Raw genomic sequence first — 12,442 nt, 5'->3', positions numbered from 1 at the left:
ATTAAGGATAACATAAATAACACTGGCTTCATCAAAGTCAAAAGAAATGGGTTTGGGTCTCAGCTCTGACACCAACCTATAGGTGTGATGAAGAACAGACTACTTTAAGCTAAACTTGTGATAGCTCTACTTGGGAATTTTGAGGGCTTCCTCTAATTGCCCAGCTCAGATTTTGTAATGGTGATACAGGGGGTCATCTTACTCTCCTTCCTTAAAGAGAAGAAAGTGAGTGCCCGGGGCACAAAAGGGGGTCTGAGAAGAAGGCTCAGGGAAGATCTGCCTCATCAGGAACTCTAGCTAGGCCTTAGCTAAATGGAGAAGCGAGAACGAGGTGCACAGGGTCAAAAGGAGCACTCCTCTCCACTCCCACCTGCACTCTGGGGATCACATGTTAACAGAGGTTAGTCTCAGATGCACCAAGGAACAGGCAGAGGGGAGTGGAGAAGGACAATTCAAGACTCTTGAGAATAAACAGAGGTCCTCCCTCCTTCCCCACAAAGAAGAAGTTGCTTTACCTCCCTTAAGTTCAGCTTTTAAGGGTCAAATTTTATCCCTAAAGTCCCTTCCTGTGTTAAAGTTTTCTGATACTAGGTGAGTAGAGTCAGCAGTTGAGCATTTCTTTGCTAGATTTGACCTGTACAGACAACTACCTCTGATATTTAAATTACTAATTTCTGTTTTCTATTTACAGATGAGCTCATCCAGATGATCGCTTTAATTCTCCCTCAAGGAAAACATAGCCAAAGAAGAAATGAACCCTAAGAGTTATTCTGTTAGTCATAAATTCATTCACACACTAAGAAGACTAAATTGAAATAAGACAGACACAAATTTTAGAACTACAATATAGTAAGTTCTCTCCTCGAGCAACACATCAGATAATCTATAACAATATTAAGAACTTCATTTGTTCAAAAGAGAAGAATCACAGAATCAGCTTGGAAGACCCTGGTGCAACAATATAAGCCAGTCTTGCCTCATATCATGGTTCACAAATTTAAATGCATATAGGAATCATATGAACAGGTAATATAAATGTCTCCTTATATCTGTCCCATTTCACTGAATGAATAAACCCAACAACTGAGTGACAGGGATTGAAGTGAACTGGAAAATATGTGCCCAGAGAAAGACAAAGATCCACCAGATTGTTGGCAGGAAGAATATGAGCAGAGCATAGCCAGATCTTCTGATTTTTCAAGAGAAGCTGGCAATCCAGATGTGTGTGTGTGTGTGTGTGTGTGTGTGTGTGTGTGTGTGAATTTCCAAGTTCCTAATTTTGGTTCAAAGTTGCTTTTTGTTTTTTGGTTTTTCCCCTGCACTATGTGGGCCAAACAGTACAACTGTGAACCACCAATTTGTAAACCTCCAACTTGTATAGACAAATTAACCTCCTTCCATTTTCTGGAATGCATGCTGCACAGACGTGTTACTGGAGCATTCAGACAAAAAGTGGAAGATCAAGCCAACCATCTGGAAGAGAGGGATTCATCTATATTGCTCTAAAAGAAGCTCAACATTTAAACCCAAGGAAATCCACTTTGGAAGTATTTTCTCCAAAGAACTACATGATTTCTCCCTTATGAACAGAATAGCTGAAGCCGACTGTATTGTATTATCCATAGGTGAATAAACATGCAGATCTTTGGTTTTCAGAGTGAGCATCCTAAAATGTAAATTAACCCCTTTTAAATGAACTTGAGGAAAGGTCTTAACATCAATGTAGGCAATTTACTTGAATTCAGTTTGAACAATAAATAAAATTATCCCAAAGCCTCTGAAGGCCACCCCAACCCCTACCTCCAGTCACAAAAAAAGGGGCATCATGCAAAGAAATATTCCACTGCTTTGCTGAAGCGTCTAACATTAGAACACCTGCCCATCCCTCTCCTTCCTCCAAAAACATCTGCACAAAGTGGGCCCAGCTGGCTTGCAAATATATTCCATGATGCAGGCCAACTTTTGGCCCTTTCCTGTCACTCTTTGTCTTATTTCCTTTCTGCCAATGTGCATTTTCCTTTTAAACATCTAATGCTTAGTGAAAAAAAAAATCATTGTTGACAGGTTAAAAGCTAATGTGCTTCACCTGTTTCACCTCCTTCCATTAGTAAGCTTGGACTGGCAAAGGGGGATCTGACGTATTACCTATGGGCCTAGCTCCTCCATAGAGGAAATGATGAGGGGTACTCGAGAGTTGTTCATCAAAATGTCAGGCTCAAATTTGGTAAAGTCATTATAACACCTGCTTTCTGGGAATTATCACGAAATCTCACTCCTTTTTCCTTTATATAGAGCCTACTATTGGCCAAGAAATATACCCACCCACGACTTTAGTTTACAGTTCAAGGCCTATTTGGGATGGTGGGGAAGAAGGAATTTTGGGGAATCAGCTAGTGGTGAAGAGTCCTAGAGGATGAAGCTGAAAGGCATCCAGGCTGCTTGGGAAGCCTTGTGAGATTAGGGGGTGCTTAGAGGATTGCCAGGCACTTCTGAACTTTCCATTAGTTCAGACTCAGTAAGTTATGAGAACAGTTTCACCTGGAAACTATCTCAACTCCAGCCAAAGCAGCAAGCATCTGATATTCAGAGAGATTAAAAAGAAATAGCATGAAAAAAAGCAACTCTAAAGTTCTTGAAAGTCATAGAAAAGGCTCAAAATGGCATTCCTTTTGAGAGTGCAGAACCAGGGTTGCTGCAACAAATGCATATACTCAAGATTCAGGTCTTTAGCTCTTTCCACATTCTGTCTTCTTGCACAATGACCCTCTACCCCGCCTATACTCCTCCCCAGTGACACTCTAAGTAAGAGAAATGTGGTTCTTCTTGGCTCACTGGGGGATTTTAAGCAGTTTTTAATTCCCAAATTGCTGATGCCTTTTTATCTACCACTTCTGCAGCTAGAAAGAATAACAGCGATAAACCCTGAAGACTGAAAAGATGGAATTCTCCCCAAATTCAGCTGCTAATTTCCCCCAGAATGAGCCATGCTTTCCTAACAATTACTGCTGTTAGATGCAGCAAATAAAAATACAGGACACCAGTTAAATTTGAACTTCAGGAAACAGTAAGTCTTTTTCATTATACATCCCAAACATTACATGAACATGCTTGTATTAAAAAATTATTCATTGTTTAGCTGAAATAAAATTTAATTGTCTGTCCTCTATTTTATTGGGTAATCTATCACCAATAGATTCAGAAAAACCGTCAGACTTAAGAGCCAAGTGAACTGAAGGAGAAAATTCATTCAACAAAGTTAGTGAACAGAAATTTTAAAATGCGAAAAGCTCTTAATTGTGAGAAAAAGACTTCAGGACCCATCTTATCCTACCTTTTTATATGATCAGCTAGCCCAGTGATTCTACACCATGGCTGTACATTACAGTCATTTGGGGAAATGCTCAACTTTTATGATGCTTACACCCTGCCCTAGATCAAATGGATCAGAATGGAATATTTTAAGATGCCCAGTAATTCTACTGAGCAGGCAGATTGAGAACCATTAATCTAAAGAAGCAACGAAGAAAAGCTGAAGTCTGGTAGGGGATGTGACTGTTTTCACCCAGGTTCCCAAACTTTACTGCATATTGCCTTCTCCCCAGGGATCTTTAAAAATCACTGATGCCTGACAGCCACCCCGAGGCATTCCAATTCAATTAGTATTGGGTACAGACTGGGCATCAGGAGTTATAAAAGCGTCTCAGGTGTTTTAATGCACAACAAAGTTTGGAGCCCACTCTTTGAAGCCCATATACTTCTAGTTCTTAGAATGGAAGCAGCACTAATTACTTTTGTGGCAGTAGGAATAAAATCAAACCTTCTGACCATATTTAAGAATAAATTAGGTGTCACTTTTCAACCTATTTTTCCCATGTTTGCTGGGAGATTTAAACCCTATGAATGGCAGAGCTTAACTCTGCCTGTGTACAGTCTATCTATTAATCCTTTTGCTAGGACTTTTATAGGTGGAAGGAGGACAGTCATCTAAGACCCTTTCATAACTCCCTGCCTTCAATCATATATAATAATAATGATTATGTGCCAGTGTAATTCAGAAACCATACTTCTGTACATAAAGATCTGCTCTATGCACAAACTGATGGATTGACACCGGGTGACAAGTGTGACGCCAATCTCCAGACTAATTTGCAAAAAGGAAAAGAAATAATCTGGGACTGGCTATATTCAAATGTGGTCATAAGGGACCCTGGATTCCTCTGATCTTTCCTACAAATTGCTAAATGCACACTGATCCCTGAAACAGTTAGTCTTCCAACATTTAAAAGGTTACTCACTCCCAAGAGATTATTCAGCCTTGATCTGACAGAAAGTGCAAGAGCATTGCTTTTTAGTGCCAAAAGCCAACAGATCTGAATTCCGAAGAAGCATGCTTTGTGGGAGGATATGGGCTTTATTCCAGCTGGTTGGGTAATCTGAGAGCCAAGGGAAGACATGACTGTCAGAGAGGACACCTGACGAGTTCCAGACCCTGAGCTTAGGGAAGTATTTCACAAGACTGACCAATTTATCAAAAGTCGCCAAACACTGCCAGCATACAGCATGTCAAGGGGGAGTTGATGGGGTTCATTTGAGATGAAGCCAGAGTCTGAGCATCCTGACTCTTAATGGAGAGGCAAATAAATGGTAAAATAATGATTAATACAAAGAGGATCATGTCTATTATCAGAGCTGTCTAAGGTTTTACCACCATGATAGAGAAAAAAGGGAGCTTTTACTGTCTGTATAAGGTACATAAAACCTGCAAATACTTTCACGTCTCATGTTTTGAGAGAATTTGAAAAGATAAAGTTATCTTTTAAATACAAATAACTAACATTCCTCATTACTATGCTTTTGTGTCTTCTTACACAGTTGATCAGTACATAACCAAAGTTCTTTAAGGACTGATGGAAATGAATACTCTTTTTAATATTTTCTGTTTCAGGGAAATTAATAGGACAACATGTGCCAGATTTGTTTTGCAGGAAATACACCTGTCCAAGACATGATAAAATATTAGGAAAACATGACTTTTAAAACTTTAAGTTCATTGAGGGTGGCTCTTTTAAGAGAACTTAATAAATGCAAATCTGTATTTACAGAAAAGTGAACTTTAGCTAAGGATTCTTTGTTTTACCCTTTCATAACTCCCTGCCTTCAATCATATATAATAATAATGATTATGTGCCAGTGTAATTCCACTGGGTTATACTTCCCAAGAGGGCTATATCATATACAAAGATCCCTAGAACAATTTAAAACACTTGACTTACAGAAAATACTTCAACCCATAAATTCTCAATGAAGAAATACTAGTTCAAGAAAGACATCTCTCTCTTCCTCCGACCCAATGCCATATATGAATTAAGCAATAAAAACTTTGGAAGGTATCAAATACCTTAAACTACCTATTTGGTGTCCTGTTTCTGGGTTATGTAATCAGTTTCATGGAAAATAATTAATAACTTTTTAGAATTTTTCACTCAGGATTAAGAATAGTAATTTTTTTACAAGTTATTTGACTTCGATCTCTCAAAAAGTTTACATAATCCCTATTTAAATCAACAAATTGCATTTTTCGTTCATTCATCAAAATTGACTTTAGCATCTAACATGCCCCAAGCACCAGATACATGCTAGGAGAAATTGTAGGGAGCAAAACATACATAGGCCTTTTCTATCCTCAAAGAGCTTCAATTTCAGTGAGAGATACAGACATCAATTACAGTTTACAACAAACTATTGTAACTGTTCCAAAGGATAAGCACAGGGTGCTCTGAACTGTATATAGAGAACATTCCCTAGGCTAAGGATTCAAAACGAGGTCCCAGAGGGAGTGACATTTGAGAGACAATACTCTTAATAATAACAGTCACCATATACTGATATTATGCTAAGCATTTAAAAAGTACTCGATCATTTAAGCCACACGACAAACCACTGAATTAGGTGCTTGGATCATCTCATTTTGTACTCCAAGAAACTGAGGCTTGGAGAGGCTAAGCAGTTTGCCAAAGGCAAAAAGAGGAAGCAACAGAGCCTGAGACTGAACCCAGATGCTGACTCTAGAACATGTATTCTTAACCATTAGTCATAGGACTTCTTCAGGGAAAAAGGATGAGATGGAGTTTACCAGTCTGCTTGTGCTTCAATAACAAAAAACTTAAATGAGAGAGAACTTCTTTCTCAGTTCTGGAGCCTGGCAAGTCCAAGATCAAGGTACTGGCCCGCTCATTTCCTGGTGAGAGCTCTCTTCTTGGCCTGAGATGTTGCCCCTTCACTGTGTGCTTACATGGCCTTTTTCCTGTGATGCACACAGAGAGAAAGAAACATCTCTCTCTTTCTCTTCTCATAAGAGGCCACCAATTCTATGGGATTAGGGCTTCACCCTTATGACCTCATTTAATCATAATTACCTCCTCCAGACCCTATCTCCAAATACAGTCATACTGAGGGTTAGGGCTTCAATATATGAATTTGTAGGGAACACAATTCGGTCTACAGCATGGAATAAACTAAGTAGGAGGAGATAAGTGATCCAGATGAGGAATAACTATGATGTCAAATGACTAAGAGTATAGGTTATAATAAGTAGGTGCATTTGGCTGATGCTAGCGTAGTAACCATCTCTACCAACAGAATCTAATTTCTTATCAGTTGCATCATTTGAAACTATTTTCTCCCATTCTGTAAGTTGTCTTTTTGTTTTCTTCTTGGTTTCCTTTGTTGTGCAAAAGCTTGTCAGTTTGACTAGGTCGCATTGGTTTATTTTTGCTCTTATTTCTGTTGCTTTGGGAGACTGACCTGAGAAAATATTCGTAAGGTTGATGTCAGAGAATGTTTTGCCTATGTTCTCTTTCAGGAGTTTGATGGTGTCTTGTCTTATATTTAAGTCTTCAAGCTATTTTGAGTTTATTTTCGTGCATGGTATGAGGGTGTGTTCTAGTATTAGGGAAACAACAATTAAAACTATATATATATATATAACAAAATACCTGGAAAGGAAAAAAAAAATCTAATTTCTGTTAACAGAAAGACTTCCCTTCAGAAAAAATATTTGCAAAGACTGTCACCTAGTGGCAACAGGCAGGAGGTATTACTCAACAGGTATATTCAATATATTTGGTGTATATTCCCAAGTTGTTTTTCCCAGGAATAAAATACATGGAACTAAATAAACATTATAATATCAAAGCAGTCACCACTTTTTTCCAAACATAAAAGTAGTATGACAGTTTTGAGCTCCCAGAGGAAAAATAGGACCCTAAATTTTATTCCATCCGACTTTGAGTCAGACGAAATAAATTTTGGCCAACAGCACAATAATATCAATCTTAGCTAGTGAATATGTTTTATTCACCAGTGTAGATTTTGGTCACTGTGCTGGATAAAGAACCCCAACCAGTTGAGGTATTGTCATAACATAAAAAAAATATTACTGATACTGGAAGATAGGAGGTCAAAAGCAGAAACTGCAGTCTTGTGAAGGGCTACAAGAATCAGGACTCTGGAATCTTTTCTTTTCTTTTTTTGTCTTTATAGGGCCGTACCTGCACGTACGGAGGTTCCCAGGCCGCAGGTCTAATCAGAGCTGTTGCTGCCGGCCTACACCAGAGCCACAGCAATGCCAGATCTGAGCCACATCTGAGACCTACACCACAGCTCATGGCAATGCCAGATCCTTAAACCACTGAGCGAGGCCAGAGATTGAACCCACAACCTCATGGTTCCTAATTGGATTTGTTAATCACTGAGCCACGACAGGAACTCCTGCAATTTTTTAATATACATATGTATCTTTTTTTTTTCAGTTTTTAATTCTTCAGTTTATTTTCTTTTTTTATATGTATTTTATTTTATGTATTTATTTATTTATTTATTTTTTGTCTTTTTGCTATTTCTTTGGGCCGCTCCCGCGGCATATGGAGGTTCCTAGGCTAGGGGTCGAATCGGAGCTGCAGCCACTGGCCTACGCCAGAGCCACAGCAACGCGGGATCCGAGCCACGTCTGCAACCTACACCACAGCTCACGGCAACGCCGGATCGTTAACCCACTGAGCAAGGGCAGGGACCAAACCCACAACCTCATGGTTCCTAGTCGGATTCGTTAACCACTGCGCCACGACGGGAACTCCCGAGTATACGTATGTATCTTGAACTAACTAGAGTGGGTACTATTCTTGGCAAGTAAAAACTGTAACTGATATAAACACTGCATCTGAATGTTAACTGGCTTACGTGCTAAAAGCAACTGAAGAAGTGAGCTTAACAGGAGTGTAATGGTAATGTGAAACGGTGCCAAGAAAGGGATTACATACAAGCTGTTTGGATCCTTATTCTTCCTCCACCATAGATTAGGCCCCTTTATTTAGGATAAATCTTCCTTTTGGTTCAACTAAGGCATTTTTCTCTGAAGAGCCATCAATAGATCCTAACTCTAGAAGTTAGCAAACTTCAGATTTAGCCTCATAAACCCCTACATGTAGAGTGGGAAATTGACAGATTGATTAGTTCAAGTTTAGACATACGTATTATTGAATGTACTGGTTAAAACTCTTAATGTTGCAAGTAATAGAAAAGTCGAATTGAAGCTATATGAGCAAAAACTAAATCACTCAGGGATATCTCTTGCTTAAAGCAGAGCTTGATGGAGGGCCCAAATAGCATGGCCAAGACATTTCTTCCTCTCTGCTTATTAGCTCTGCTTTTGATTCTGCTTCAAGCTGACTTTAGGTTCATGGACCCAAAATGGCATCCGGAAGCTCTGAGCTGCAAAAGTTTAAATACAGAAGACGTTAACAAAATCCATTTTTTCCAGCAGTCCCAGGGAATATCTCATTTTATTTCATCCACTTGGATTTAGTCACATGCACATCCCTGAGCCAATTACTATAAAGAGTCACCCTAGAACTGGAGGGGTGGATCAATTTTAAATAATCCACATTGCTGAAAATAGAGGGGGAAATGGCTTACCCAAAGAATAATCAGAATGCTCTGGGAAGGCAGAAGAGGAGGGAATTGATACAGAAACGTTAACCAATAAACGTCCACAATGTTGGGATGGTGCACCTTTGCTCTGAGTGAGAAATGGGCCTACTCAGGGGGAAAAGGAATATAGCAGCGGGGCTCATGAAGAGCGAAGCTGGTGCTATACACAGTAGAGCCAGGAGAGACCGCAGACCAGGCTGTCATGGTCATTATCACTAGTAAATAGTCAAACCCACCTCCCGATATAATTCTCCATTGTGACATTAAATCATCACAGAGGGAGCTGCGACATCAATTTCCTGATCGCTCTCAGATGGCTCTTTTGTTTCTTTTGTTGCATCCTTATCCTCCTCCTGCTCCATAGATTAAGACAAGGACCAAAGTCCTGCAGGCAGCTCTCTTTTCACTCTCTCTAAGGCTCTTCCTTGACCTCTGCCATTCTCCTTGGTTTAATGCCCACAACTTTGAGTGTAACTTCCAAAACTTTTTCTCCTGGTCCACCCCATAAATCATAGAATTTTGTAAATAAATCCAGTTATTAGTTGCAAACTCCTTGTCTCAGAGTCCTAGGCTTGTTCTTCTTTGGCCTCAAAAAGACTAGCTTGGAGTTCCCTTTAATTACATGAAGGAAAAAGAAAGTGTAAGTCATACTCTGATTTACAGTTTGGTAAATGCCCCTTCCACTAAATTCTAAGTTCCCTGAGGACAGAGCCTATTCGCCCGTGGCACCAAAACAAACTTATTCAATAAGTTTATGTCAAAACATACGCAGCTTCAGTGCAATTCAACCCTCCCTACTGCACCATTTTTGATAACCAGTCCTCTTGTTTTCACTAGAGCAGTCATACTGAAGGAGCGATGGCCAGTTTACTACAACAGTCTATACCTGTTTTGAGCAGCTACGACATTAGGAAACATACAATTACAAATGTTATTAATATTAGAATAATATTACAGCAATATTAGGAATTGTGTTCCCAGCATCTAAATTCCTTACTTATGCTTGATGAATCCACTACTCTTTATGAGAAGGCATAATCCCATCTCTTACTATGTAAACTGAAAATGAGGGATGCATTTTTTTCCCACTGACCCCTAGCATTTAGCACAGGGTACACGGGCTTCATCTGAATATGCAGATCTGCATCTGGAACCATAAATCCAAACAAGCAGGGACCATCTCGAATTCTTCTCGCTTGTGACATCTAGTGTCCAGTGGTGGTATAAGCAGCACCCAGATGATTCCTAAAGACTGACTGGGATTTTGATATGGGCAGCTTCTATGATTTTCCTAATGCTGCCCCCACCTTGCATGCACTCCTCCTTAGCTTGGCCATCTTCAAGGTCTTGCTCAAGTGCTATCTGCACAGTCCAGCATTAAAGGAACAGACCTCTCCCATTACACATCTCCTTTAGTGCTGGGTATATACTCTTCACATGACATTTATATACAGCCCTGTGATTATTCCTATTTGTCTTTATTTAACCCTCTGCTACATTGTGAGCATCTTCCAGAGTTAAGTGGTGATTACCACAACTGTGATAATACCCTTGCATTACGCCTAGCACATTGTGGCCACTCAGCTAAAAGTTTGAAATATTTTTAAAAATATTAGATTTGGAAGAAACATAAATGAAATGTTTCTCATGTAACAAAGGAGAAAAATGAAGTTCAGATACATCATAGATTACCAAATTTCAGTCAGTCAGGATTCAGGATTGGTGTTGGCTAGAATGGTACTTTCCTGACTTCTGAGTTGAGGAATCTTTGTCAAATGGGAGGGAAAATCAGGCTGCATTTATTCAAGAACATGGGAGTGATGACAAATGTAGGAGCATCTGATCCATTCAGACCCCAAATGCATCTGCGTGGCTACACTGAGAGCAACATAAAGACATTCCATTGTTGCCAGTCTTCAAGCCCAGATCAACCCTTTATGTAGCAGGGCCGATCTCAGTCAGAAAGAGAAGTCTGCAAAGGAAATTGTGAAGAGAAAGGTAGGGAGGGTGTGGCACCCCAAAGACCTAAGAAGACCCAAGGAGAGCTATCAATTCTGTCCATTGTTGAGAGAAATGAGGACTGAATAATGAATTTTGCAAGACAGAACTCACTGGTGACGTTGAGAACAGCCATTTCACTGGAGCGGTGGGACCAAAACCTGAGGTGGGAAAAGTTAGAATAAAGAGTAAGAAAATGAAGATAATGACTCTAAATTTTTTTTCTCAGGATTTTTGTTATCAAGGGAACCAAATGAGGTGGTAGGTGATGGGGGTCAAAGAAGGTTAGGATTATTTTTTGAGATGGAGATCATTATAGCATGTTATTTGTTGATGGGGAAGATCCAAAGGGAAGCAAAAAAATGATAATGAAAATGAGGACCTATGTCTAAGTCCTCAAGTAGATAAGAAAAGATAGGCTCAAAAGCACAACCTGATCCATAGAATAGTTGCTAGGTCTCAGAAGTGCTCACTAAATGTTGGTTATTATTATTTCCGATGCCTCAAAATTTTTTTTTTTTTTTTTTAGGGCCTCACACCATGGCATATGGAAGTTTCCAGGCTAGGGGTCGAATTAGGGCTATAGCTGCCGGCCTACACCACAGTCACAGCAGCGAGGGATCCAAGCCAAGCCTGCAACCTACACCATAGCTCAGGGCAATGCCGGATCCTTAACGCACTGAGGGAGTCCGGGAATCAAACAGCATCCTCATGGATACTAGTTGGATTCATTTCCACTACACCACAACAGGAACTCCCTCAAATTTTTGAATAATGAATAGGCATCACGTTTACAAAATATAAAATTATTATCTAAACAAACATACAGGCTTGGACTCCAGCATCAGACTTCACTAGTTCAAATTCTAGTTCTACCACTTGGCCAAGGCATTTTTCTTCATGGGGCTTTGTGTTCCTTTGTAGGAAAAGATAATAATACCTACCTTATAAGGCTGTTGGCTGGCTTAAGTGAGACAATCCGTGAAAAATTTAGCACTGTACTTGTGTATGGTGACGGTTCAAGTGTTTAAGGCTATTATAACTGTCATACTGTCTTATACATGTAAACTGTGGTTGTCTGTGATGCTTTTAGGCACTGTCACACTGATTGAAATTCGTAGAACCAGAAGACAGGTACCACAGCGCAGAGCTTTCAGAAGGCACAGAGGCCGATGCGCTGTCAGGCCAGCACACCATGGAACTCTCCCACCGTCTCTCCTTCTACTGACACTGTCCCTCCAAAAGGTACTGTCCTTAGGAGGCAAACAAAGCAAGACAAGACATAACAAACACAAAAAAAACCACCCGAAAACCAACCCTGACTAGCGCTGACCAGACGGGGTAGGACGTCTGCGCCCGCACCAAGCCCACAGCGCTTCGCTGGAGCCTGCGCAGTCGCTGTAGGTGGGGCGTGGCACATTCTTGGCGTTTCCTCCCGATTCTTCCTTCACGCAGC

The 12,442-nt window shown here is 40.1% G+C and overlaps 1 long non-coding RNA gene across 1 annotated transcript in view; it reads right to left on the bottom strand.

Annotated features, from left to right (window-relative positions):
- The window catches only part of LOC110257251, a 69,632-nt gene extending 57,212 nt beyond the window's left edge, over positions 1-12,420 (bottom strand). Inside the window, exons 1-2 of the long non-coding RNA XR_002339615.1 lie at positions 11,931-12,420; positions 11,101-11,147 (exon numbers count right to left, since the gene is read on the bottom strand). This is a non-coding gene — a long non-coding RNA (uncharacterized LOC110257251). The remainder of the gene's footprint in view (positions 1-11,100; positions 11,148-11,930) is intronic.

The sequence above is a fragment of the Sus scrofa genome, chromosome 16, assembly GCF_000003025.6.
Source record: "Sus scrofa isolate TJ Tabasco breed Duroc chromosome 16, Sscrofa11.1, whole genome shotgun sequence".
In the NCBI taxonomy this organism is placed as follows: Eukaryota; Metazoa; Chordata; class Mammalia; order Artiodactyla; family Suidae; genus Sus; species Sus scrofa.
Note: the sequence above shows the minus strand (reverse complement) of the source record. Positions and strands in the feature narration are given on the sequence as shown.